The sequence below is a fragment of the Pseudophryne corroboree genome, chromosome 2 (genome assembly GCF_028390025.1).
Source record: "Pseudophryne corroboree isolate aPseCor3 chromosome 2, aPseCor3.hap2, whole genome shotgun sequence".
In the NCBI taxonomy this organism is placed as follows: Eukaryota; Metazoa; Chordata; class Amphibia; order Anura; family Myobatrachidae; genus Pseudophryne; species Pseudophryne corroboree.
The window spans coordinates 210,058,451-210,085,186 of record NC_086445.1 but is presented as its reverse complement, the minus strand read 5'-3'; the positions used below and the strand labels follow the sequence as shown (position 1 = coordinate 210,085,186).

General features: G+C 47.2%; 1 pseudogene; it reads left to right on the top strand.

Moving 5' to 3' along the window:
• Window positions 1-13,121: 13,121 nt before the first annotated feature.
• LOC135052764 (5S ribosomal RNA) lies at window positions 13,122-13,241 on the top strand (annotated as a pseudogene).
• Window positions 13,242-26,736: the final 13,495 nt, after the last annotated feature.

Sequence of the window (26,736 nt, the reverse complement as noted above, 5' to 3'; positions counted from 1 at the left end):
GGCAACAGCACCACTTTTCAGTTTTAGAAGCTTTAGTAAATTTACACCATAGAGAAAATCTTGTGTATAGTTAGTGCCCAGATGGACTAGGATTTAAGCCGCATACACACGGTGTGATATAACTACCAATATAGGGGGTAATTCAGACCTGATCACTCGCTAGTGTTTTTTGCAGCACTGCGATCAGGTCAGAACTGCGCATGCGTATGCACCACAATGCACAGTGGATCGTTGCTGTGCGATGGGTTTTATGAAGAATCCATAAGTACAGCCGATCGCAAGGAGATTGACAGGAAGAAGGCGTTTGTGGGTGGCAACTGTCCGTTTTGAGGGAGTGGTTGGGAAAAACGCAGGGGTGTCCAAGCGTTTGCAGGGCGGGTGTCTGACACCAATTCTGGCCCCGGACAGGCTGAAGTGATCGCAGCGGCTGAGTAAGTCCTGGGCAACTCAGAAAGTGCACAAAGTTTTTTTGTACCGCTCGGCTGCACATGTGCCAGAAGATGGCCTCCTTTCCCCGATCTGCGCACACATGGTGGAGTATGCAATCATGCACTGAAATTGAAGAAAAAAAGTTTAAAGTTTAAAATGACAGATGCCCATTTTTGTTGTTGTTGCTACAAAGACTGTGATCCTGTGATCTTCATGGTGGTGTTATCATCTGATGACTAGGAAAGACAGATTCTGCTTTACTTCTGCACCACCAGATAACATTGTTAAAGCTTTGCTGTAGGCTATGACTGCACAGCAGGAAGCCACCAGAATGCAACTAATGGCCATTGAGACCACCCGCAGACAGCAGCTCCAGGACCACGAGGTCTTAAAAGAGGTGATATAGCAGCTAGTGCCCCGGTCTGGACATGTTTCCACTGATGTGAATGCCTGCTCCAGATGGGCTGGTCGCTTCCTACAGAAGATGACCAAGAGTGATGATGTGGAAGCCTTTTTGACGACGTTTGAAAGAACTGCCGAAAGAGAGTGTTGGCCTAAAGATCAATAAGCTGGTATTTTAGTACCCTTTCCCTCAGGAGAGCCGCAAAAGGTTTATAATTACCTAAGTATTACTGATGCTCTGGCCTATGATAAATTAAAAGCAGAAAGTTTGACTTGTTTGGGTGTTACACGGTCAGTACGAGAACTATAAGTGTATTGCTGGGAATACAAAGTGGATAAGCTCTCAAAAGCAGGACCTCATTCACCTCACCAAGAAGTGGCTAGAACCAGACTCTTACAAGGCCACATATCATTGAAAGGGTCGCTATGAACCGATTTCTGCAGTCACTGCCAACTGTTCTATGCAAGTGGGTGAGCCACGCAGATCTTAGAACAGCAGACCAGTTTGTGGATATGGTGGAGAGGTATGTGTCGACCGAGGAACTATTGAGTGTACTCCAACGTACCCGCAACCAGTGGTGTCGAGAGAGGGGGGAGAGGGTACAAATTACCTGGGCCCAGGTCTGATAAATTGGCCCAGTGGGGGCCCAGGTCTACACCTCCTTTGATTAGGCCATTCTCCCTGAAAAGTATTTGGGCCCTGCCAGGCTCTCTACTACCCTGGCTGGGAGGCATGCCATGCTCCTGTGAGTGGGTGCTTCTGATGTGCTAGACATGCCCCAGAAGAGGAGTAGCCATGCCCTCAGCAAGCTGTGGTCACACCCCCTCCAGGGGTGGGCCCAGGGAGTTGTTGTACCGGGGCCCAGAATTTCTCTTGGCAGCCCTGCCTGCAACAGCGATCTCCTATGACTTCTGGTAAAACTGTTCTAAGGGACAAGGATGCTGGGCGGTGGAATGAACTTAAGACTGTGGGTCTGGAACCTGGAGACTAGCCCTCTATGCCAGGAAGGTTCCCCAATGTAAAAGACTTGATAATGATATGATCAGATGTTTTCATTGCGGTGGCTTGAGCCGTATTGCTAACAGTTGTCCAGTACCTCTGAAACCATGCAATGTGATTATTCTTATGTAAATTGCAGAATGTCATTCTTTGCTCAGCTATCCTATGCAGTAGAATGACAGGCTGAGCCAAAGAAACAATTATGTGTAATCTCTGTAGGAGGCAAACATGCTGGATTCTGGAAGTCTGGTGACTCTTATAAAAGATGAGTTGGTAAACCCCTCAAAATAGCAGGAGAAGACTCTTGGGGTAACCGGCTTACATGGGGATACTCTGTATTATGATACTGCGTAAATGAACATAGAAACCTCATGTGGGCCCATTGTAGCCACGATTTGCTTGGTTCATGATTTAATGTATGATGCAATATTGGGGACTGATTTTTCACACACTTCTGGAAGTTGTGGGAAAAACTGATGTAAATACACAAAACCTATTGATAATGTTACTGGTACAGTGACAGTGGGAGTATCTCCCAAGTTCGAAGTGTTCCCTTTTGCAAGCTTGGTTGGGGAGTCTGAGAACAGCAGTGGGGAGCAAATTAATATACCTCCTACTGAAGTAGGAAATGTTGAACCAGTTGGTTGTATGCCTGACCTTGAAGTGAGTAAGGAGATCATTGCCTCAGAGCAGTTAAAATACATTAGTCTGGTGAGGGCTAGAGTACATCAAAGTGATTGCTGAAAAGCCAGTGGAGCTGGATAATAGGCTGGCCTACTCCCACATGGTATTACATCAAGATTTATCCTACCAAGTGTCCAAAAGGGGGCCCAAAATTGTGGGACAATTGATAGTCCCTAAGATGTATAGGAGAACTGTGTTAGACTTGGCTCATAGTCACATAACTGCTGTAGATCTAGGGAAAGAGAAAACTGTTGAAAAATCTTACAGCAGTTTTTCTGGCCAGGGATGCATGAAGATGTAAAGGAATAATGTGCATCTTGCCCTGAGTGTCAGTACCATGCTCCTAAGCCATACAATAAACATCCACTGGTCCCTGGTACATGTCTTTTGCAGAGTAGGAATAGCCAAGGACATTTTAATGGATCAGGGTATCCCGTTTATGTCCTCAATCATGAAAGAATTGTGCCGCCTGTTTAAGGTTACTCAGCTAAATACCTCTGTATTATCCTCAAACTAATGGTTTGGTGGAAAAATTTAATAAAACTCTTAAGAATATATTAAAAAAGGTTGTAGATAAGGATGGAAAAGATTGGGACTATCTATTACCCTATCTGTTGCTGGCCGTTAGAGAAGTTCCACAATCCTCCACAGTGTTCTCTCCTTTTGACTTAATATATGGAAATCTGGATTCCAGTTCTTCATCATATGTGTGTCACGATCCGGGTATCTGGACGCCATTTCTTACCCATCAGATGCCTCCTAAGGTTGGCTCAGCGCTCCAGGACCGGATCCCATCTGTTATCCTGATGTGTACATTCCTGTATCCTCTCCTGTCACTCTGGGACGCTGTCACAGTAAACGCCATATTACACCTGGCATGGCGTCTCCCGCGGCCTCCGCCGCCGTCCCTGAACTTCTGCATGCAGAGTGTCTGAGTGGCAATTACGTCAGCCGCGGCCTCCGCTGTGTCCGCGTGGTTGCATGTGCATCTGTCAGCCTGGCGCCTCCTGTCTCCGGTGGCCGGCGCCGCCATTACTGTTTTCATTACCACATGGATTACAAACCAAACTTCCCTCCAAGTGTCTGCATGGGCGCAGCCATCTTGGATTCTGTCAGCTGATCATTTCCACCAATCTGTTCTCAGTATTGATAATCTGCATAATTGCCTAGCCAATCCCTTCCTTGCTGCAGGTATAAATACACTGTGCCTGAGCAAGGAAGGCGTCAGTGCTTTGGTTGTCAAACCTAGTTCCTGTTTGTCTCTCTCCTGTGATTGTCTTCCAGGTTCCAGCTCCTGTCTCAAGACTTCCACCATAGAGACCCGCACCAGCATTCCACCTGCGGTGTAGCCTGACTCTCCAATCCATTGTGGATTCATCTGTTTCCAGCTACAACATTACCTGCTTCCAGCTCAGCTTCCAGCAGAGTACAGCTTCCCTTAAAGGGCCGGTGTCCTTTCTACACTTTACCACTCTCCACCGGTATTATTATTTCTCCGCTCTCAAGTTCTACATTTCAGTTCATATTTCATCGCTCCCAAGTTCATTTATTATTTAACTGGTTCCAGCCAGTATCCACTCCGTGCTAACAACAGTCTGGTTCCAGCCAGTATCCACAGCAGCTGTTTTATCTTCAGCAACCCAGCTTTTCCTGGAACACCAGCTGGCACAATCCTGGGTTATCTCCATTGCTACAGTCGGGCCTGGTAAGGACTTTCCATCTAGAAGATCATAAGAACTATCTCACACTACCAGTGCCCTGTGGCTCCTGCCATCCTGTAGTACCCAGGAACTGTATTTATTCTTTGCTGACTTTTACGTTTTCTTTTACTGCTGCTGTGTTGCGGAGTTGTCATAATAAACATCATTGACTTTTATCCAAGTTGTCGTGGTCACGCCTTCGGGCAGTTATTATTCATGTTACTTACATGTCCAGGGGTCTGATACAACCTCCCAGGTTCCGGTACATCTCAGCCCCTACAACTGAGGCTGCCTCCCGTCAGCTCAGGCCCTCAGTTGTGACAGTAAGCACTGACCTAATGAATCCAGCCGGAGACCAGGCCGATGCAAGAACTGGCAGCCCGACTAGAACATCAGGAGGCTGCACAGGGCCACATCATCCGCTGTCTCCAGGATCTCTCTACTCGGCTGGATGGGATTCAGACAACTCTCCGTGGATCAGGCGCGTCTGGTGCGTCAACCACAGTGACTCCAGCTATAACCCCACCCACCTTACCCATTTCTGCTCCACGTCTTCATCTTCCAACGCCAGCAAAATTTGACGGATCTCCAAGATTCTGCAGGGGATTTCTCAACCAGTGTGAGATTCAGTTTGAGCTACAACCTGGCAATTTTCCCAGTGACCGTACAAAAATTGCCTACATTATTTCTCTTCTCAGTGGCTCAGCCCTTGATTGGGCATCACCGTTATGGGAGAGGTCCGACACCCTGCTATCTTCCTACACTGCCTTCGTGTCAACATTCAGGCGCATCTTCGACGAGCCAGGCCGGGTAACCTCAGCTTCATCCGAGATTCTCCGTTTACGCCAGGGGTCACGTACTGTAGGACAATATCTGATACAGTTCCAGATCCTGGCATCCGAACTGGCATGGAACGACGAGGCCCTGTATGCTGCATTCTGGCATGGCTTATCTGAGCGTATTAAAGATGAGTTAGCTACCAGAGACTTACCTTCTAAGTTAGATGAGCTAATCTCACTCTGTACGAAAGTTGATTTACGTTTCAGAGAGAGAGCAACTGAGCGTGGAAGATCATCTGCTCCAAAATCTTCTGCTCCTCCTCCTCGTCAACTGTCACCATCTAAAGATGAGCCCATGCAACTTGGCCGTTCCCGTTTAACTCCTGCTGAGCGCCGAAGACGTCTCTCCGAGTTTCTCTGTCTCTATTGTGCAGCTCCGTCTCACACCATTAATGCCTGTCCCAAACGTCCGGGAAACTCCAAATCCTAGCTCGCCAAGGAGAGGGCCGGCTAGGAGTAATGATCTCCTCTCCATCTCCTCAAGATTGTAATCTCCCAGTCTCGCTTCAAGTTGCTCAACGTTATCGGAACGTCATTGCCCTCCTTGATTCCGGAGCAGCTGGGAACTTTATTACCGAAGCCTATGTTAAACGGTGGTCCCTACCCACCGAGAGACTTCCTTCGTCCATTTCTTTAACTGCCGTGGATGGCAGCAAAATTTTTGATGCAGTTATTTCTTTAAGGACTCTACCAGTTCGTCTGAGAGTGGGAGTTCTTCATTCCGAACTTATTTCTTTTTTAGTGATTCCAAGAGCCACACATCCTGTGGTCCTGGGCCTTCCATGGCTCCGTCTTCACAATCCTACAATTGATTGGACGACTACGCAAATCCTGGCATGGGGTTCCTCCTGTGCTGAGACATGTTTGTTTAAAGTATTGCCTGTCTGTTCTTCCTCCCCCAGGTCGTCTGATGTTCCACCTCCTCCATATCAAGATTTCACGGATGTGTTCAGTAAAGCTTCTGCTGATATCCTTCCTCCTCATAGAGAATGGGACTGTCCGATTGATCTCGTTCCAGGGAAGGTTCCACCTCGAGGCCGAACTTATCCGTTGTCTCTGCCTGAGACGCATTCTATGGAGGAATATATTAAAGAGAACCTAGCAAAGGGGTTCATTCGACCTTCTTCTTCTCCAGCCGGCGCAGGTTTCTTTTTTGTAAAAAAGAAAGATGGTGGTCTGCGGCCGTGCATCGACTACAGAGGTTTGAACGACATTACCATCAAGAACCGTTATCCTTTACCCCTGATTACTGAGCTCTTTGACAGAGTTAGCGGAGCTACCATCTTTACAAAGCTGGACTTGCGAGGTGCATACAATCTCATCCGGATCCGTGAGGGTGACGAGTGGAAGACCGCCTTTAACACCCGTGACGGACATTATGAGTACCTCGTCATGCCCTTCGGATTGAGCAATGCTCCAGCTGTCTTCCAGCATTTTGTCAATGAGATCTTCAGAGACATTCTATACCGTCATGTCGTGGTCTATCTAGACGATATCCTCATTTTTGCCAACGATTTAGAGGAACATCGTTTTTGGGTTAAAGAGGTTCTGTCCCGTCTCCGTGTCAATCATCTCTATTGCAAATTAGAAAAATGCGTCTTTGAAGTCAAGTCCATTCCGTTTCTAGGGTACATTGTGTCCGGTTCCGGACTAGAGATGGATCCTGAGAAACTACAAGCAATCCAAAATTGGCCGGTACCCTTAACCCTCAAAGGGGTCCAGAGGTTCTTAGGGTTCGCCAACTATTACCGAAAGTTTATACGAGACTTTTCCACCATTGTGGCGCCTATTACTGCTTTCACTAAGAAGGGTGCTAACCCGTCCAAGTGGTCTGAAGAAGCCATGCAAGCATTTCATCTTTTAAAACAAAGGTTCATCTCTGCGCCTGTTCTGAAACAGCCTGACATCGACTCTCCTTTCATCTTAGAGGTGGATGCCTCCTCCGTTGGAGTAGGAGCGGTGTTATCTCAGAGGGCTAAAGATGGCCATTTACACCCTTGCAGTTTCTTCTCCCGGAAGTTCTCCCCAGCTGAGCGCAACTATGCCATTGGCGACCAGGAGTTGCTAGCCATCAAGCTCGCTCTAGAAGAGTGGAGGTATCTGTTGGAGGGAGCTTCTCATTCAATCACCATACTTACAGACCACAAGAACCTTTTATACCTGAAGGGCGCACAATGTCTCAACCCTCGTCAGGCCAGATGGGCACTTTTCTTTTCCAGGTTCGACTTTAAACTCCAGTTCTGTCCGGGCTCTCAGAATCGCAAGGCCGATGCCCTTTCCCGCTCATGGGAGCAAGAAAATGAGTCAGAGTCTTCAGACAAGCATCCTATTATAAATCCGTTGGCATTCTCCACGGTAGGGATGGACTCTACGCCCCCATCAGGGAAAAGTTTTGTGATGCCGATGCTAAGGAAGAAGCTCATGCATTGGGCCCATGCTTCCCGTTTTGCCGGACATACAGGTATCCAAAAAACCCTGGAGTTTATCTCTAGGTCCTATTGGTGGCCAACTCTGAAAAAGGACGTCTTGGAGTTTATTGCATCTTGCCCAAAGTGTGCCCAACATAAAGTATCCCGCCAGTCGCCTGCGGGGCAACTGGTTCCACTATCCGTTCCCCGTCGACCATGGACCCACTTGTCGATGGATTTCATTACAGACTTACCCATGTGCAACAAGTTCAATACCATCTGGGTGGTAGTTGACCGGTTCACCAAGATGGCACACTTCATTCCTCTCACCGGTCTTCCGTCAGCTTCCAAGTTGGCTCAAGTATTCATACAAGAGATCTTCCGACTCCACGGTCTTCCTGAAGAAATTATCTCAGATCGAGGAGTTCAATTCACAGCCAAATTCTGGCGAAGTTTATGTCAAGTCCTCCAAGTCAAGCTAAAGTTTTCCACGGCTTACCATCCTCAGACCAATGGTCAAACCGAGAGGGTGAATCAGGACTTGGAGGCCTTCCTCTGCATCTATGTGTCCTCCTCTCAAGATGACTGGGTTCAATTACTTCCCTGGGCCGAGTTCTGTCATAACAACCAGTATCATTCTTCATCTGCTTCAACACCATTCTTCACTAACTTTGGATTCCACCCTAAAGTCCCTGAGTTCCAACCGCTTCCAGCAACTTCTGTTCCCGCAGTGGATATCACCTTGCATCAGTTTGCCAATATCTGGAAGAGCGTACGATCAGCTCTGCTCAAGGCATCGTTCAGGTACAAGAAGTTTGCGGATAAGAAGCGTCGAGCAGTTCCTGCTCTCAAGGTGGGTGATCGGGTATGGTTATCCACGAAGAATTTGAGGTTAAGAGTTCCCAGTATGAAGTTTGCACCTCGCTATATCGGTCCTTTCAAGATTGAACAAGTCATCAATCCTGTTGCTTACAGACTCCAGTTGCCTCCCTTCTTAAAAATACCCAGGACATTCCATGTTTCCCTGTTGAAACCGCTGATCTTGAATCGGTTTCATTCCTCACTTCCTCCAACTCCGAAAGTCCAAACTCAACGAGGCGTTGAGTATGAAGTGGCCAAGATCCTGGACTCACGTCACCGTTACGGTCAACTACAATATCTTATTGACTGGAAGGGTTATGGTCCTGAGGAACGTTCATGGACCAATGCTTCTGATGTCCATGCTCCTGCCTTGGTCCGGAGATTCCATTCCAAGTTTCCTCAAAAGCCAAAGAAGTGTCCTGGGGCCACTCCTAAAGGGGGGGGTGCTGTCACGATCCGGGTATCTGGACGCCATTTCTTACCCATCAGATGCCTCCTAAGGTTGGCTCAGCGCTCCAGGACCGGATCCCATCTGTTATCCTGATGTGTACATTCCTGTATCCTCTCCTGTCACTCTGGGACGCTGTCACAGTAAACGCCATATTACACCTGGCATGGCGTCTCCCGCGGCCTCCGCCGCCGTCCCTGAACTTCTGCATGCAGAGTGTCTGAGTGGCGATTACGTCAGCCGCGGCCTCCGCTGTGTCCGCGTGGTTGGATGTGCATCTGTCAGCCTGGCGCCTCCTGTCTCCGGTGGCCGGCGCCGCCATTACTGTTTTCATTACCACATGGATTACAAACCAAACTTCCCTCCAAGTGTCTGCATGGGCGCAGCCATCTTGGATTCTGTCAGCTGATCATTTCCACCAATCTGTTCTCAGTATTGATAATCTGCATAATTGCCTAGCCAATCCCTTCCTTGCTGCAGGTATAAATACACTGTGCCTGAGCAAGGAAGGCGTCAGTGCTTTGGTTGTCAAACCTAGTTCCTGTTTGTCTCTCTCCTGTGCTTGTCTTCCAGGTTCCAGCTCCTGTCTCAAGACTTCCACCATAGAGACCCGCACCAGCATTCCACCTGCGGTGTAGCCTGACTCTCCAATCCATTGTGGATTCATCTGTTTCCAGCTACAACATTACCTGCTTCCAGCTCAGCTTCCAGCAGAGTACAGCTTCCCTTAAAGGGCCGGTGTCCTTTCTACACTTTACCACTCTCCACCGGTATTATTATTTCTCCGCTCTCAAGTTCTACATTTCAGTTCATATTTCATCGCTCTCAAGTTCATTTATTATTTAACTGGTTCCAGCCAGTATCCACTCCGTGCTAACAACAGTCTGGTTCCAGCCAGTATCCACAGCAGCTGTTTTATCTTCAGCAACCCAGCTTTTCCTGGAACACCAGCTGGCACAATCCTGGGTTATCTCCATTGCTACAGTCGGGCCTGGTAAGGACTTTCCATCTAGAAGATCATAAGAACTATCTCACACTACCAGTGCCCTGTGGCTCCTGCCATCCTGTAGTATCCAGGAACTGTATTTATTCTTTGCTGACTTTTACGTTTTCTTTTACTGCTGCTGTGTTGCGGAGTTGTCATAATAAACATCATTGACTTTTATCCAAGTTGTCGTGGTCACGCCTTCGGGCAGTTATTATTCATGTTACTTACATGTCCAGGGGTCTGATACAACCTCCCAGGTTCCGGTACATCTCAGCCCCTACAACTGAGGCTGCCTCCCGTCAGCTCAGGCCCTCAGTTGTGACAATGTGCACTTTATGAGCCTGGGGGTAACCTCTTAATCCATATTTTAACTATTTTTTCTTTCCTTATTATGTTATTTTTATTGTCATACATTGTTATGTGTTTTAATGGTGTGTTAAGCACTAATAAAACATTTTCTTTGTAGTAAAATATATGTGATTCCATGTTTAACCTAAATAAATAGCTCAACAGCTTGTATGGGTAAAAAGGTTAACCTAGGTTTACAATGAAGTAGCACCATACACTACCACATATCTATACAAAATGTTGCCATTTGGGTTACATGGGGCACCTGCCACTTTTCAAAGAATGATGGATAGAATTCTAAGGCCCCATAGACAATATGCTGCTTATCTTAATGATGTAGTCATATATATAGACCTGGGGGTATATTTACTAAGCTCCCGATTTTGACCGATTTTGTGTTTTTTGTTCAAAGTGTCATCTCGGGAATTTACTAAACTGAAATCTCAGCAGTGATGAGGGCATTCGTATTTTTTTTGAAGTCAGAGAAAAAACTATGAATGAATACACCATCGCTCAAATACGCCTGCTATTTTATACAACTCGGTAATTTACAAAAAATTTGTATTCTCAATCACTGCCGTCAAAAGCCAAACACTGCCATGAAAAAGTACAAATCGAAAAAAAAGCAGTTTTCAAATAGACCTGCTTTTTCCCCACGTATTCTGATAGGCATGCACGGATCAGTGAAATCCGTGCATGCTTATCAGTGGGAAGGGGTGGGAATGGGTTAAAATTCGGAAAAAAAAATGCGTGGGGTCCCCCCTCTAAAGCATAACCAGCCTCGGGCTCTTTGAGCCGGTCCTGGTTGTAAAAATACAGGGGGGAAAATTACTGTGGTTCCCCCATTTTTAAACAACCAGCACCGGGCTCTGCGCCTGGTCCTGGTGCAAAAAATACGGGGGACAAAAAACGTAGGGGTCCCCCGTGTTTTTAACACCAGCACTGGGCTCCACTAGTAATCACCCCATGGATTCTACTGGAGAAGAGGACCGAGGGGCTCCGTGTCAACATAGGTAAGTATGTATGTATGTAAGTGTGCATATATGTACATTAAAGATATACTTTCACAGTGTCTGTGTTTTGTTTTTATTTGGGTATTTTTTTTGTAGTAGAACTACAGGTACCAGCGGGCCCGTTTCCCCCCCCGCATGCTGGTACTTGTGGTTCTCCAAGTACCAGCTTGCAGGGGAGGCTTGCTGGGACTCGTAGTTCTGCTACAAAAAACAATATTATTTTTTTACACAGGCTATCAGCCTCCCATCCACCGCCCACGGATGGGGGGGGGGGGCAGCCTTGGGCTTCACCCCTGGTCCTTGGGTGGCTGGATGGGGGACCCCTTGATTTATGGGGTCCCCACTCCTTCAGGGTACCCCGGCCAGCTGTGACTATTTGGGGATTTAATGCCAGGGCCGCAGGGACCAATATAAAAGTGTCCCCCGGCTGTGGCATTATCTCTCGGTGCTGGTGTTAAAAATACGGGGGACCCCTACGGTTTTTGTCCCTCGTATTTTTTGCACCAGGACCAGGTGCAGAGCCCGGTGCTTGTTGTTTAAATATGGGGGAACCACAGTAATTTTTTCCCCTGTACTTTTACAACCAGGACCGGCTCAAAGAGCCCGAGGTTGGTCATGCTTAGGAGGGGGGACCCCATACAAATTTTTGGGGGGATTTTTAACTCTTTCTTCACTTCTCATAATATACACAATGAAGCCCTGCATGGATCTCACAGATCCGGCCGGGATTCATTGTGTTTTGTCAGGCAGTGTTTTACTAATCACTCCCGTAAAACACTGCCCAACATTATGAATGACATCGACATCGGAAAAAATGAAAATGCAGAATACGACAGCATAGTAAATGAGACGTAAAAAAAAAAAGTTGCAAATTCACACTACCGTTGTCATTCGTGTTTAATCTCCCACCAAATCCCGACAATTACAAATTTTAGTAAATATACCCCCTGATTGGCAGCCTCACTTGCCTAGTGTTCAACAGAGGCAGAACTCTGGGAGGCAACGGAGTCATCTGCCGCCGGGCTCCTGCTCTGAAGGGGGCACCTCTCCTCCCATTCTGTGACACCATTGAATTAAGTTAATTGATATCTGTCGCTGTCTTTTCAGTGGCCAACTTCCTCACTGGTCCCTGCACCTTACAAATCACACCCTCTTTATTATACTGAATATACACATTTTACAAGTATCACACCCAGGATTAGAAACCACAACTTATTACACTGGAAGCAGACACCTTATTGATGAAGCTGTTTGCTCCTGTATAGGAAATATGAGAATTTTAACTATATGAAGATACTTCTCTGACAATTACACGTAACTTCATATAGTTAGAATTCTAATGCTTCCTCTACAGGAGCAAATAACTCCATCAAAGTGTCTGCTGTTAGTGTAAAAGGTCATGAGTTCTAATCCTGGGTATGACTGCTAAGAAATGTGTCATTTAAAAAAAAAGACAATTAAATGTATAAATACAGTATATAATTTTTATCAGAACACTACACACACACACACACACACACACACACACACACACACACACACACACACACACACACACACACATATATAGGATATCACGACAGCACTCAAAGCCTATGTATATAAAGCAAAAAATGGTGGTGCAAGGCAGCAATAAATATAAAACACTCACTTCTCCAGCGATGCAGAAAAAGTAGACAAGCCAGCACTCACATGTAGATGAAAGAAACGCAGGATTTATTCCTTAACCTGTGTGTCCTGTCATTGATGTTCTTTGCATGCTATGTGCTGTCAGACACCGCTGTGTGTCTTTATGTATCTAGAGACTCGATCCTGACAGGTCCCCACTTCACAAGCAGTGACACCTTTCCTTTCACCCTCGCTTTCAAGATCCACCATGCAGACCCTCTCTTGCTCACTATGTGCAGCTTATTGTCCATCTTTGGTGTTGTATTTAGCAGTATCAGATTCCAGCTGCCTATATGGGATTCCCCAGTAGACAACATATGTTGGTCTGGTGATATTTACAGCCATACCACACTGGCAAACATCCAATTCCGTCTGATCTTGGAAACTAAGCAGTGTTGGGCCCAGTCAGTACCAGTATCGGTGACGATCTGGGAATACTGGGTGCTGTACATCACTCACTTAATACCACAAGGCAGCGGACATTGTGCATTCTGTGGGTTTTCTCCCCAATAGGGCAGTTTGGATTCTTTTTGCACATATATTCTTATTTATATTGATTGCCGTAACAAGTGGGCATTGCTTTGCAGTAGGTTGTTTTGAGGGTTGTCCTTGTGTTACCTGCTATTATTTCTATTAGACCTGTCATTCCTTCCTGCTTTTTGCACCCTGCACTTTCTAGCCAGTACTTTCAGGGAACCCTGTTCTGCTGAGCTTTAGCACTATTCCTTTTACTTTTTTAAACACATCACTTCATTTCATTCACTTCTGTTTTGATATACAGCGTCCTTGCAATTCCCCTCACTATCAGCATGCCATTTACTAGTCAGGCTGCTGAGACCACTCGCCGCACGTTTTGCCGCGCTCCGGAGCCGTTGCTATGCATTATACCGGGTTTGTTTAGCTTAGTTACCAGTGTCATGGAGTGGGAGGAGACAGCAGGGGATGCACTAGACATGTCCGGACTTGTCTCAGCCCATGCCCTGATGCTGCTAGGTTGATTGTGGAGCCATTTGAGGCTTATATTTCGTGTTCTGACAACAGTGCGGTTAGCCCCTGAGGCAGACCAGTCGGTTGAAACAGCTGTCGGGGTGTGTTTGCTGTATTTGCTGTACTTCACCATGCCGTTTGGTTAAGGAATAAATCCTGCTTTTCTTTCATCTACACGTGAGTGCTGGCTTGTCTACTTTTTCTGCATCGCTGGAGAAGTGAGTGTTTTATAAATATATATATATATATATATTAGGGCTGGGCAAGTTAACGCGTTAATATCGCGTTAACGCATTAACTAATTAACGGGCGACAATTATTTTAACGCTGCGCACCGGCAGCTGCCTTGGAAGGACAGAGGCTAAGCCGCAGCGCTATTCTAACTACAATGCCGTCCGTGAGCCAATCGGAGGTCACGGACCGGCAGCCAATCAGGAGCTGCCATTTGGCAGCTCCTGATTGGCTGCCGGCCCGTGACCTCCGATTGGCTCACGGCAGGCTCTGTAGTAATAATAGCGTTGCAGCTCTGTTCCTCCATGCCGTGGCTGCCTGGTGGTTCGCAGGCAGCTGGCCCTGTCCCGATCTTTGCTGCTGCCTCCCGGGTCCCCTCAAAATGTAAGTTTTGTAGAATGCAGGGAGGAGGAATGGGCAGCTGTGCAAGTATGCGGGAACGGGTGGGTACGGCGTACCCTTAAGAATTTAGATATCTGGCACTGGGGGGGGGGCATGTATACCTGGCACTGGGAGCATATCTGGCACTGGGGGGACTTGTGTACCTGGCACTGGGGGATATCTGGCACTGGGGGCATATCTGGCACTAGGGGGCATGTATACCTGGCACTGGCCACACCCGTAAGACATTTTTTCTACTTGCACCACTGGGAATGGGGCAGCGTTTGTGTGGGGAGGGGGGCCCTGCCTCATTTGTCAGTCCCGGGCCCCTTCATTTCTGATGGCAGCCCTGGCGGAGGGTGATTGTGGCGATCACCCCCCCTAGCACTGTGCAGTTGTAATCAGCTCTCTTCGTCCTCCCAGCTGTTGGTGCATACAGTAGTTAGCTGCGGGCAGCCATGGAGACCGTGACAGTGCCAGGGCCATTTCAAGTGTATTGGTGGCCGCCAGCGAGCCAATCGGAACTCGAGTACTGGCAGCCAATCAGGAGCGCAATACACTACTTTTGAATTCATTATTGAATCTTGCGCATAACAATGCGATTAATCGTGATTAATCTGAGAAAATCATGCGATTAATCGCGATTAGAAATTTTAATCGTTGTCCACCACTAATATATATATATATATATATAATAGGCAACAAAGCAGGCGGCACTCCAAGTCTCCAAGTCTGTTGAGAATTCAAGTGTATTACACACAAAGCATGATCCGACGTTTCGGGGTCCAAGCGCCCCTTGACAAAGGGGCGCTTGGACCCCGAAACGTCGGATCATGCTTTGTGTGTAATACACTTGAATTCTCAAAAGACTTGGAGTGCCGCCTGCTTTGTTGCCTATTATCCAATTTTATCTGAGATGGCACCCAAGCACTAAGTCCGGGAGGGGGAGTGCCGGTCCTTACAGTTTTTCTATATATATATATATATATATACACACACACATACATACATATATTTATCTTAATATAGGAAATAGGGGGGCACCAATATTTATCTTGCCTCCGGGCATCTGTGACGAACTTACGCCACTGGTGTTCAAGTAGTGTTGGACTTTATCAGAGAGGCATGTTTAACAGCTAACCTCAAAAAAGTGTTGCTTGGGGATGGATAAAGTGAAATATCTGGGATATACCATTGGCTATGGTTTGCTAAAACCCAAACTCAATAAAACTGAGGCAATACAGAAGTGATGTTGATCTTTCAATAAAAAGCAGTTGAGAACCTTCTTGGGAATAACTGGGTATTACAGAAGTTTTATATCCAATTTTGTCACCATTGCAGTCCCTTTAACTGACCTTACTGAGGGTAACCAGTCAGTTATGGATAAGTGGAATATGGACGAAGAAAGAAAAGCTTTTCAGGTAACATTGTGCACCCAACAAGTGTTGATGACACCTGATTTTGAAAGTGTGTTTGTGGTACAAACTGATGCATCAGATGTAGTTATAGGTGCTGTCCTGTCTGAGAACAAAGTGTAGAGCATCCTCTGAAGGAGTAGATACTATGCCACTATTGAAGTGTTGGCGATTAAGTGGGCATTAGAAACTCTCAGGCACTATCTCTTTTGTAGAAAGTTCAGATTAATTACTGACCATGCTCCATTAGAATGGATGTCTGAAAATAAAGATGGTGATGGAAGAATAACAAGATGGTTCTTGGCATTACAAAATGTAAAATTTTCAGTTGAACATATGCCTGGTACACAAAAAGCTAATGCAGATGTGTTGTCTCTTATCTGCTGTCAGAGCCGGCCCCACACATACGCGTGGTACGCGGTTAAATAGGCGCCACACTAAGGAGGGCACTGGGTAGCAGGAGTCAGACATCGCATCTGCTCCTGATTGGAACCGGCGCCTTCCCTGACAGCAGACACTGAACCCTCTCAGCGGTGATAGAGCCCCGCGGGCGGCGGTAAGCAACACTGCTGGGGCTGGGGGCATATGTGTATCTGGCACTGGGGGCATATGTGTATCTGGTGCTGGGGGCATATGTGTACCTTGTACTGGGGGGTATATGCAGTGGTCGAAGCGGAAATTTTGAAGTGGGGGTATTGAAAATAGATTGTTGTAATTATGTGCAAGGGGATGTGGTCACTCAAAAAGGGGCATGTCCTTAAATGTAGTGTACCACACCATATACACATTATGCACCACAATAGTTGGACCACTTTTACTATCTAGTACTGGTGCCCCTTACACATTAAGCCACACTGAATGAGCCAAAATTCCCATGGAATGAGTCAAAATTCACATTACGCCACACAGAATGAACCAAAATTCACAATATGCCACACTGTATGATCCACAATTCACATTATGCCACACAGTATGATCCAAAATTCACATTGTGCCACACAGTATGAGCCGAAATTCTGGGACAGGTAGAGTGACAGCAGGGACATAGGGACAGGGAAAGTGACAGAGAGAGTGACAGGGAGAGTGACAGCAGGGACCGTGACAGGGAGAGTGACAGCAGGGACAGTGACAGAGTGACAGCAGAGACAGGGAGAGTGACAGAGAGAGTGAAAGCAGGGACAGAGAGAATGACAGCAGGGACAGGGAGACTGACAGAGAGAGTGACAGAAAGAGTGACAGCGGGACATCGGGAAGCAGGGTAACAGTACCTAATGAGCAGCAGAGGGGGCTGTGGTTGGTGGCGGTGCAGAGGCTGTAGTTGGCGGCGGTGACCAGGAGAAGGTCCTAGGTGGCGGTGGGGACCAGGAGAAGACCCTGGGCGGCGGCGGTGACCAGGAGAAGGCCCTGGGCGGCGGTGGTGAGAAGGTCCAGGGCAGCGGCGGTGTGGACCTTCGGACCCTATGGCCGCGGCGCCACCATTAGAAACCTACCATGGATCGGCAGCCAATCAGGAGCTGCCACGCAGCAGCTTCTGATTAACTGCCGGTTCCAGCGCTTGAACAGCGCAGAATTTGAAAGGCGACGGGGGTCTTTACTGCTCGGAGTGTCGGTATGCCATACCGGTGTATACCGGCCCACTTCGAGCACTGGGTATATGTGTATCAGGCGCTGGGGTTAAACGTGTTTCTGGCACTGGGGGCATATGTGTATCTGGCACTGGGGGCATATGTATATCTGGCATTGCTGGCGGCATATGTGTATCTGGCACTGCAGATGTCCATCCACGCCATGAATATCTTGGGGTAAAATTGTCTTATATATATACTGTATGTCTCTGTAATCTCTACTGCAGTAAGTCTATTTTATAAAGCAAATTAGCTTGGTACTTCTCATTTACACTGCATCACTCTGTACCTTCTACACAAGGTAATTTTATTGTAACTGTATATTTACACTGTCATATCACTTAGCCAAGCATATGCTCTGTGTCTCCTTCTATTCTGTTGCTGAGATAAGTAGAAGCAGGTTGGCTGCATAGGCATTGACTGTTGCTCTTTTTTAATTCTCAATACTCACCACTTTGTAGTGCACAGATTGATTTATATTTACAGCAACATTACCCCAATTATTAGGATGCATGAGTTGTGATGTTGATGGATTCTGCAGGGATTGAATATACCAAGTAATAATTTTCATTAGTTATTTCTGACATGGTGTATGCTGTTTTATTTTTAATAGTTTACTGGCTGTGGATGTTTTTTTGTCTGCGCTTGCATCTGAGTTGCACAACACATGCTTTCCCAATGGTGTTCATACAGAATTGCAGTACAGATTCAGACAAATGCACCAAGAAGTGTATTTGAAATGTATCAGGTGGTCACAGGGGGTTGGCCAATCCGGTGCAGATGTTACAAATTGTATGGGCCTGTGGCTGAAAGTGGTTGCATATAGAGATGCTGAATTGCTCAAATTGGAGGCCATACTCAGACGGATGATCTGCACCTTGCATAAGGCTGGTGAAATTATCAATGGTGTGACCGATGATGTCGTCTAAACACGCACAAGCGTGATCGAGGTATATGTAGACACTGACAGTGGGCTGATGTACACCAGTGAAGGGCATTGTAATGCCATTAGCATAAAGTCGCAGATGCAATTGTAGCAAAAGAGAACCTGCAGAAGAAATAAATAACATGCAGAGCCAACGAACATCGCACTTATAAGCATCAAATTTCTAGCAGCCCAGAGCCTTAGGGATATATTTACGAAGATTGTGTTTATAGAAGTGGAGATGTTATCCATAGCGTAGTTTGCTAATTTTTGTTGCAAAAATATGTCTATTTGAAAAATACATTGAAGCATACATTGTACCAATAAACATCTAGTTGCCCTATTATTTTCTCACCTACTGTGCCATTGTCTCCTATATTTTCTCCTGGCTCATTGTCTCTCTCTAAGTTTCCCTCCCTTGAGGGATATCGGCGTCTCAGATGTTATTATTACCATCTGTTACTGTTCTCTAGGCTTTATAGGTTAATATTTATTGAAAAGGGTTATGTACGCACCCACATAAAGTCATGGGTGATGAGATTAGATAGCCCAGCTCAGGAGCAGTGTCCCTGGAATTTATGTAACATTTATTAATAGCTTTGTACTTCCAAAACACATTCTTTATTTGTACCATAGACCAGTGGTTCCCAAACTTTTTTGAATCGCAGCGCCCTAGAGTATCATAATTTTTTTCATGGCACCCCAAGGCCAAAACTTTCTTATTGAGAAATTTAGAATCTTAAATTAAGTAAATTGTATTTATATGTCATCCTTAGGTTCAATTGTGTTGCAAGGTACAAGATTTATTGGCAAATACCAGTACTAGTTTTGCCTATTACATTGACCATAAACAATATGAATTGGTCCCGGACCACCATTCCAAGGCATTAATTGCCACAGTTCATAACCGAGCTCTTTAGTCAAATTATTCTACATTTAAGACCTGGCTTAAGATCCTTTTCAGACATGTGGCTCGATCCCGCATATTGCCGGGTAGGTGACATCACCTTCGATGACACAGGAGGCGGCGCTTGGAGATGATCCTTTGCTGAGAATGGGTGCCGGGGCCTTGACCTGGCTTACCCGTTTACACTGCACTGCATCCTGGATTAATTTTGGCTTCAACTCACAACGCGGAATATTCTTTCAGGACCCTTTCAGACTAAACAAAATCCCGGGTTGATGCGTGTTCACATGCAATAACCCGGGAAATGTATGCTAGTCTGAAAGGGGTATAACTGGTTGTTGCAGCTGACAATCTTACCATATTTATTGTTTTCTGTGTAGTCCCAGTGGTGGTCATTGATATTTGAGATTCCTGTGATTTGAAAGGGAAGGCAGTAGATACAGGTTGAGTATCCCATATCCAAATATTCCGAAATACGTAATTTTTTGAGTGAGACTGAGATAGTGAAACCTTTGTTTTCTGATGGCTCAAAGTACACAATCTTTGTTTAATACAAAAAAATATTAAAAATATTGTATTAAATGATCTTCAGGCTGTGTGTATAAGGTGTATATGAAACATAAATGAATTGTGTGTATGTACACAAACTTTGTTTAATGCACAAAGTTATTAAAACTATTGACTAGAGTTACCTTCAGGCTGTGTGTATAAGGTGTATATGAAACATAAATTCATTCTGTGCTTAGACTTGGGTCCCATCGCCATGATATCTCCTTATGGTATGCAATTATTCCAAAATACGAAAAAATCCGATATCCAAAATACTTCTGGACCGAAGCATTTTGGATATGGGATACTCAACTTGTATACATGTCTATTAATCAAGACCCCTGTGAAATGCCTACTGCCTGCTCCCAACTTGCTCATCTGTTAAACCTATCACTCTCTAACAGCATCTTTCCCTTGCCATTCGAACATGCTCTTGTCTCACCTATTCTTAAAAAACCCAACCTTGACCCTTCCTCACCTGCTAGCTACCTCCCCATCTCTCTTCTCCCATTTGCCTCAAATTTACTTGAGAGGCTGGTATATAACCAGATCACCAGTTACCTCTCTGACAACTCCATACTTGATGCTCTTCAATCTGGCTTTCACCCCTACACTCCACTGAAACTGCCCTCGTCAAAGTCACCAATGCTTTTGACCAAATCCAGGGGTCACTTCTCTCTGCTCATCCTCCTAGACCTCTCTGCTGCCTTTGACACTTTGGATCATCCTCTCCTCCTCCACACCCTCCAGACCATTGTCCTCTCAAGCACTGTCCTTGCCTGGTTTACCTCTTACCTCACTAACCACTCCTTGGTGTCTGTCTCCAGCTCTACCACACCTACTTTCATCCTCCCCGTCGGTGTCTCACAGCGCTCAGTTCTGGGCCCTCTTCTCCCTGTACACCTCTTCGGCTTTCAATACTACCTCTTTGCCAATCATATGCAACTATACCTCTCTTCTAGTGACCTCTCCCCCTCTGTCCTCTCTCGGGTATCCAGCTGCCTCTCCACCATCTCCTCCTGGATGTCTGAGCTCTCCCTGAAGCTCAACATGGACAAACCCCAATCCAGGGTCTCCACCCTCCCTAATATCTCTGTCACTGTTGACAACACCATCAGCCTCCCTGTTCCCCAACTCCGCTGCTCACTCTTGACTCCTCCCTCTTCTTCACCCCCCACATTCAGTCTCTGGCTCAATCTTGTCGGTTCCAGCTATGCAACATTGCTCGGATCAGGCCGTTCTTCTCCCAGAGTGCAACTAAACTCATCCACTCACTGGTCATCTCACGGCTATTGCAACATTCTTCTCACTGGCCTCCCATGCTCCCATCTTGCTCCACTCCGATCTGTTCTCAACTCCACAGCTTAACTTATCTTCCTCTCCCACTGCTCCACATCTGCCACTCCCCTTCAACAAAACCTGCACTGGCTCCCATTCCCCTACAGAATCCTCTATAAGGCCCTCATTCCGAGTTGTTCGCTCGGTAAATTTTTTCGCATCGCAGCGATTTTCCGCTTAGTGCGCATGCGCAATGTCCGCAGTGCGACTGCGCCAAGTAAATTTGCTATGCAGTTAGGAATTTTACTCACGGTTGTTTCTTCGTTCTGGTGATCGTAATGTGATTGACAGGAAGTGGGTGTTTCTGGGCGGAAACTGGCCGTTTTATGGGAGTGTGTGAAAAAACGCTACCGTTTCTGGGAAAAACGCGGGAGTGGCTGGAGAAACGGAGGAGTGTCTGGGCGAACGCTGGGTGTGTTTATGACATCAAACCAGGAACAACAAGCACTGAACTGATCGCAGATGCCGAGTAAGTTTGAAGCTACTCAGAAACTGCTAAGAGGTGTGTAATCGCAATTTTGAGAATCTTTCGCTCGCAATTTTAAGAAGCTAAGATTCACTCCCAGTAGGCGGCGGCTTAGCGTGTGTAAAGCTGCTAAAAGCAGCTTGCGAGCGAACAACTCGGAATGAGGGCCCAAATTCCTTAACCTCACGTACAAGGCCCTCTCTAACTCCACTGCTCCCTACATACTCCCTCCCACCCACTCTGGTCGGCCAATGACCATCACCTCTCCTTACCCGGTTACTGAATCCCATGCACAAATCAAATATTTGATCAGCGCTGTCCCGCTTCACTGGAATGAGCTCCCTCACTCTATTAGACTATCCTTGGCCTAGCAAAGCTTCAAATGGGCACTGAAACCCCCCCTGTTCAACAAAGCATACCCTTCAGCATAACCTAGTTTGAAGGCCTATTTTCTAACTCACTACCTCATGCCTTGGCCATCTATGTCTCACTTACTTCCTACCGTCAGGCCGTCTTTCGCTTGCTCGCAGCTCATGTCACATGTCTGTCTCCCCCCACCCTTAGATTGTGACCTCCTTGGAGCAGGGCCCTCTTCCCTTTTGTTCTCACAACCCCCTTCTCTCATACTTCAATTACAGCTCTCTCCTACATAGCTAATGTCTATACCTGCATCTCCTCTCGCTCCTGACTGTTTATCTCTTCCAGTGGCTGCCTGCCTCTAGTATTGTGCTGACTACTCCTTTGCTTCCTTTCACCTCAGCTGTAGCGTGTACTGAGAATTGTGTGCTAATTGTTAACTGTGCTTTGTTTTAATTTTTTGTTACTGTAATGTTAAGTTCCGTGTACCCTGCATTGTTCTAATGTCTAACATAAGTATAGCGTTGAAAAAACACCTGTGGCGGGTTCACTACGGTATGCCGGCGGTCGGGCTCCCGGCGACCAGCATACCGGTGCCGGGAGCCCGACCGCCGGCTTACCGACAGTGTGGCGAGCGCAAATGAGCCCCTTGCGGGCTTGCTGCGCTCGCCACGCTATAGGCACGGTGGCGCGCGCCACGCTGTTTTATTCTCCCTCCAGGGGGGTCGTGGACCCCCACGAGGGAGAATAAGTGTCGGCATGCTGGCTGTCGGGATCCCGGCGCCGGTATACTGTGCGCCAGGATCCCGTCAGACGGCATACTGAAGACCACCCACTTGTGGCATCTAATAAATAAAATTTAATAATAATAATAGTAATAATGATTGTACAGATGGAGCCATGCGCGTACAGAGATGCTCCCATTCACTTTGAATGGGGCGTGTGCGCATCTACAATGCACAAGCATCCCATTAGTTCCCGGTTGTGCACCTCAACGGGGGCACCTATAGTAGTCGCAGACGGAGCCATGATTAGCGTGGCTCCATCAGTATGTGTACTTATTGTCACACTTTGCTACATTTTATCTGACTTACCTTGTCATTTGCCCCACAGGTCTGGGTTTCTGCCTGACCTTGTCTGAGAACCTGATCCACTGACATCACCATCTTGGAGCTTATCAGTTGACTGCATTCCCCCAGTTGGAGTGCTCCTGCCTCAGCTGATCTTAGCAGCAAATTATGGACTTGCAGCTCTTACATATCCCCTGTGAGAACTCCCACTGTTGCCAGAGCAAAGAGTTGCTTCCCAGAGATATTTCTGTTCATTTCTGGGCCTTGTTTGCAGCAAGTCTCTTCCCAGAGAGAGATTCAGCTATCCAGCTCCTGCTCAGTAAGCTGTTCAGTAACCCTGGCTCCTGAGTGTGGTTCATCAGTGCTCCTGTAGCACAGAATCCTACTTAAGCAAAAGTACCGTATTCTGACTTCAGACATTAACCTCTGACTTTAATCATCTATAGAGTTGGGTATAATATGCGGTCGGGATGCCGGCGGTCAGAATACAGACCATGCATCCCAATGATTAGACTCCTGACAGGTGATGGTAAGTATACTTACCTTCCCCCTCGGCCCCCTAACCTGGGCCGTAACTGCGTGTGTGCCAGGTGTGCCTGGCACACAGCGCAATCGCCCTAAAGCACAACTGTCCGCATCTCCGTTCCGAGGGGACTTTAGTCAATGGCATTGTAATGAGTCAAACTGACTCATTACAAGCTGCCTGAGTGAGGAGAGGAGCAGCAGCTGCGGGGATACTGGAGAGGGAAGAGGAGGGAGGGGGACTCGGGAGCCGCAGCAGCGCACTGTAATTGGTGGTGGCGCCGCTGCAACTGTCCCTCTCCTTCCACACTGGCTGGCCGCCGCCGCTGTGAATGCTGGGATGAGGGAAGCGCATCCCAGCATTCACAGTGCAGGTGGCCAGCCTATGTGGAAGGAGAGGGACAGCTGCAGTGGCGCCGCCACCAATTACAGTGCGCTGCTACGTCTCCCAAGTTCCCCTTCCTCCTCCTCCTTCTCCCCTGCCCGGGATCTGCATGACTGCCTGCACCAAGGAACCTGACTGTCTGCCGTAATGTGTAAAAAGGGGGACTGTCTGCCGTAATGTGTAAAAAGGGGGACTGTCTGCCGTAATGTGTAAAAGGTGGGATTCTGTCTGCTGTAATGTGTAAAAAGGGGGACTCTGCCGTAATGTGTAAAAGGTGAACTGTGTCTGCCGTAATGTGTAAAAAGGGGCTCTACCTGGTGTAGTGGCGCTACTGTGCGGCGTAATTTGAATAATGTAGACTACTGTGCACCATAATATGAATTGATATTATTTTGTGGCCACACCCCTTCCCATGAAGCCACGCCCCTATATTTTTTACTTGCGCACTGCCCCTATTTTAAATAAGGGGGGTCGCCGATGCAGTTTCTTGCACACAGCGCTAAAATGTCTAGTTACGGCACTGCCCCTAACCCTCCCTCTGTGTAGCCTAAACCTCATCCTCCCCCCCCCCCCGCAGCCTATACCTAATCCTCCCTCCCAGCAGGCTACATGGAGGTGGGGGGTTAGGTTTAGGAAACCCCCTGGGGAGGGTTTAGGTTAGGCTGCGGGCCGCAGCCTAACCCAAACCCTCCCTGGGGGGTTCCTAAAACTAACCCCCCCCCCCCTCTCCCTGTAGCCTGTACGGCACTGGAGACTCCGGCATTGTGCCGGAGTCGATTGTGCATGCGCAGGTCTCCGGAAACATGGCACCCACCATGATCCAGAGACCAATTTGGCTACCGCGCATGCGTGGTGGCCATTTTGGCTGTGATTTCTGCCATGATCGCAGTGCCCGATGCTGGACTCCGGAAAGGTAAGTATTAAAATAGGTGAAATGTGTGCGGTGTGGGCCTCCCTGGACCCAGGGGCCTGTGTGCACCGCACACATTACACCCATTATAGAAACGCCAATGATTGTGAGTGAGAGGTATAGACAGTATATGCGGCACTGTATAATAGTGTTGTGCATTGTGTGAGGTTATGTTGTCATAATTGTTTCTGAATGTTGCCAGGTGAATTAGAAGAGGTATTACAGGAAGTCTATATATGAAAACGTATCCTTAAAGTCTCCTTCCCACCTCTTGTCTCTGAGACAATCAGCCTGAAGCAGTTTTGCAGGCAAAAGTCATCGAAGGAGTTACTTTGCGACAGGACTCATCATTGCCATACACACTCCTCTTCTTTAACATAACCACTATACATGCTGTTAAACACCGCTGAGCCTACCCTGTGACTGACAGACAGACACACACACACACGCCCCCTACCTAGATGAACATCCCTCCCCCCTACCTAGATGAACATCCCGGATCAGCGCAATATCGCCGGTGCAGCAGACACGGCCAGCTCTGTGTCTCTGTCTCGCGGGATTGACTGCATGCGCCTCCTGTTGACCACCTGGTAGGCTGCAGTGGCTGCTGGGAGGTCAGGGGGTGGAGCTAGTGCTGAGTGCTGGGCAGACAGCAGGGAAGCATTGAGTTTCCCTGCAGTTACACACTGCAGTTCAGGTTACGCCATCCTGAGATGGTGAACCTGAACATCATAGAGCTTTCCGCTCCTTCATGAATCGCACTCACCATACTAAAGTATGGTGATGCGATTCAGGCATGGAGCGGGGGTGCCGCTGGAGAAGTCAGGGACTTCTCCACGGCAACCCACCCTGTAAATTGCAGTAAGCAGAGAAAAGCCCTGTTTAACGCAAAACCAGGATTTTCATTGTTTTATGAATAGACTCCTAAGCCTTGGGGAGAGATAAAGTGGATGGAGATACAAGTACTGTACCAGCCAATCAGCTCCTGACATTTTTCAATCACAGCCTGTAACATGACAGTTAGGAGTTGATCAGCTGGTACTTTATCTCTGTCCACTGTATCTCTCTTCGAGGCGCAGTACATAGATCTGTTAAAAATAAACCTACACAATTACACATAAGTACAGAGTACATATCTGTCTAAATATCCCTCAAAAACAGTCATCAAAGCACCCCAACAGTCCTAGTTTTAAGTATCTCCATGTTTGGCTACAGGTGACTACCTCAAGTCATATGATTTAAACATCTGTGCTGTGCCATGGATGGGTGGTATTCATGTGACCGACGGTCGGGAGACCGACGGTCACATGACCTCCTGCAGCTTCCCGACACCCACTATCCCGATGGTCGGCATGCCGACCAACAGGGACTATTTCCACTCGTGGGTGTCCACGACACCCATAGAGTGGGAATAGAACCCGTGGCGACCGTAGGTCGCCACCGAGCCAGCAGCGTGGCGAGCGCAGCGAGCCCGCAAGGGGCTTGCTGCACTCGCCTCTCCCCGCCGGGATCCCGGCGTCGGTATTGTCAAAGTCAGAAAAATATCTCTATACACACTGCCATATTTGCACCTCACACTGGTCCACGCTGCGCATGCGTGCGCTCTCCCGTGAAGGCGCATACCCGCTGTTGCGTGCACCCGCTGGTGCATGGTATGCGTATTTACGGTAAAGTTTGTGTAGTCGTAGCGTGCGACTCAATCGTTACACATTTTAACAAATAATGTATTTTATAGATCATGGTCCCTTTGATAGATTCTGAAAGTTTGGTTAATATAGAATGTTTATGAACAGAGGAATCCCTCTTTGTTTGATACGAAGGGTCAGATAGGAGTAATACAGTGGTGTTTAGTATCCATCGGAAGAATATTTAATTAGAAA